The sequence below is a fragment of the Otolemur garnettii genome, unplaced genomic scaffold (genome assembly GCF_000181295.1).
Source record: "Otolemur garnettii isolate 467f Iridium unplaced genomic scaffold, OtoGar3 scaffold00019, whole genome shotgun sequence".
Lineage (NCBI taxonomy): Eukaryota > Metazoa > Chordata > Mammalia > Primates > Galagidae > Otolemur > Otolemur garnettii.
Genome location: NW_003852414.1, coordinates 1,389,580 through 1,392,383, shown reverse-complemented (window position 1 = coordinate 1,392,383; position 2,804 = coordinate 1,389,580).

Below are 2,804 nucleotides of genomic sequence, written 5' to 3'. Positions count from 1 at the left end.
TAAGTAAGGTGATGAGAATGGACCCTTTTGTCCTCTGTGAATAATGGCTGTCCCCGAGGCTTGATAAGCTGTTCAAACTTGGTAGTTAACATTTATCCTGACTTTGCCTCTCACCTTGTCTGGCTTTCTCAGTTTTCCATTTGCCTCTGGCTACTGGTCCGTTTCAAGTACCACCCACGCTCTGAGGATATTCCCCCCTGGGCTCAGGCCAGTGGCTTAAGTCAGCTGAGCTAATCTCCTTTTCAGATGGTTCTTTCATTCCAGTGATTTCTGAGATTTCCTCCCCTCTTTCACCTCCCCCCGCTTCCCGCTGTCTGTGTGACCTCTGCTGCCTGGTGACTGTGCCATTCACCCCGGCCCTGGCTAGGCTGTCTCTGAAGGGCCCTTAGGCCTCCGCTGGCCAGGGCAGATGCATTCCACATCTGGCCTCTCTCCTCAGTGTGAACTCTAGTAGTTACAGGTTCCCCTCCTACCTCCTGCCCAGTCACCGCACCTCCTTCCTATGCCAGGACACAGACGCTCTGTCCTTGAGATTCTTGCATCAACCAGGAAAAAGTCAAATATGGCAGGTATTGAATTCCTGTGAATGTAGTCCGCAAAGAGCAGGTAGTGGGCCTAAGTCAGCCAAGGGCCCAAGAGACAAGCTTTTCCCAAGTGGCCTCTCAAGGCTGGGTGTCTATACCCACCTATGTAGGTTACCCCCAGACCATGGCGAAACGCCGCTATGATTCTGCAGCCAGGTAAACACAGCCTTGGTAAGCTGATACTTCTGCTGTGAATGTACCTTGTGGTGGCCTTAGGGATTTACACAGAAGAGTGGAACTGCTGGCAAAGACCTAAGAGATAGGAGTGACAAGCAGGCCCTGCTCTGCTCCTGATGGTGTGATCTGCAGATACAGTCACTTTTGGGCTTTGGTTTCTGCAAAACGCCCTCCTAGTCTCTAGAGCTTCCTATGTTTCACTGTGCACCTGAAACTTGGGGGATTTTGCTAAAATGTAGCTTCTGATTTGGAAAGAGAGGTCTGAGATTCTGCATTTCCGTAGCACAGCGAGGTCTCTTGTCTCTGTTACTTGCCTATGGGGTGGCAAGATTCCCCAGGACACCCGGGACCCCTCAACTCTACCACTCTCTCACCCTGGTGGGCTACCTCTGAGACCTTATTTGATTCTTGGCTTGCGTCTCTGCCTTCCCTCCCTTCCCCCCCAGCCATTCTGGTCCTTGGGAACCAGGAATCTTCATACGTGCATGGGCTTCACGAGGCTGTCTCTTTCCTCTGCTCATTATTCTTTAAAAGCCTGGTCTTTTCCCATCACTGTGCTATGTGATCTCCCTCCAAGGCAGATGCTTTCCCCCTCTCCTCCCTTTGGCTGACCTCGTTTCCCAGAGAAATTTCTATTCCTTGGTGTGTTTCCATGAACACCTGGCTACACTAGGTGGGGCCTCCTGCATCCTGCCCTCCCTGACAGCACTTCTGGGCAGTACTTGGGAGGGGGGCAGTATCTCCCGGACTCGGCAGACAGACTCCGTGGGAAATTGTACAAAGGAGCATGTTTAATTAAGCAAGCCAACCACATTCCACCTCACAACATTCTTTATTATTCAATCTTTCTTCCATTAAAAGTTTTGGTACGGTGAGTCTTTGGCAAGCATCCCATTTTTTTAAATAAAAGTAACCCCGAAGATAAATTTGTAAAAGATGGCCTTGGATTTCAGCGCAGCTTTATTATATGTGTTGGATAACTGTCATATTGAAGATTTAATTCAACTGAGGTTGGTACAAGTGATCTTACTGTGTAGCAGGGATGTCTTGCGGGGCCTTAAGCTAATGAAATTTGAGGGTCCTTAAGAGAAAGAATTCCAAATCAGGAGTACCAGATGCTCACAGCTCCTCTGGGTGGGGCTCACGCACCTGACAGGGCCAGCCTTGGGGTGCTCAGTACTGTTGAATGAATGATTCAAGGAACAAACCGGTACAGCCTTCTGGTTCTGGAACCTTGCGGTACTGCAAGATGGCAGTCTAGTTCCAGATGTGGAAAGCTGACAGACACTTAGGATTTGTTTGGAGCCTCAACAGAATGTTTGCACCTAACTTGACATTGCATCCTGTGCGCTACCACGGCCTCTGATTTTTGTTTTGGCAAGACAATCTGACTTCCTTAGCCCAGACGTTGAAGTCTCACAGGCACCTTCAACGTCCTCGGTGGAGGTTAAGAAACCGTGTACCGTGGTATATGGTTTCCTCCTTCTACTTTCTCACAAACTTTTGTGCCTTCTGTTTTACCGTACTTTCCAATTGCAGTTATTATAGAGCCAAAAGAAAGTGTTTCACAGAACTTCTCCCACACGCAATTTTCATGTGCGTTGGCTTTACTAATTTTTTTCATCACGTTAGACTTTACATTGATCTGCTAGCCATACAGGAACCACATTGATCCCCCCCATACCAATAATTTGACAAGATTTTAAAAAAACGAACACTGGCTTTATATAGTAATTAAAGACACATTTGTACAGCACAAATGGGTAGTGTTCATTCGTCTAATGCCGATGGCCACAGAGACCATCTTGCCTTCTTCCATCTCTGAAATCAATTTTTGGGTTTTTGATTCTGTTAGTAGGTACCGTTTAGGGATTGGTAAACTTTGTGACTTGAGTTTTAGCTTTAGAGGCAAAGAATCAGCAAGGTGTCTTAATACTGTTCTCTACAATCAGTCTCTAGGGATTAGGGTGCAGATCTTTTTCACGGAAAGCTGTCCTCAGGATGTAACTGGGGTTTTGGGGGTAGTAAGCTTGCTTAGATTGA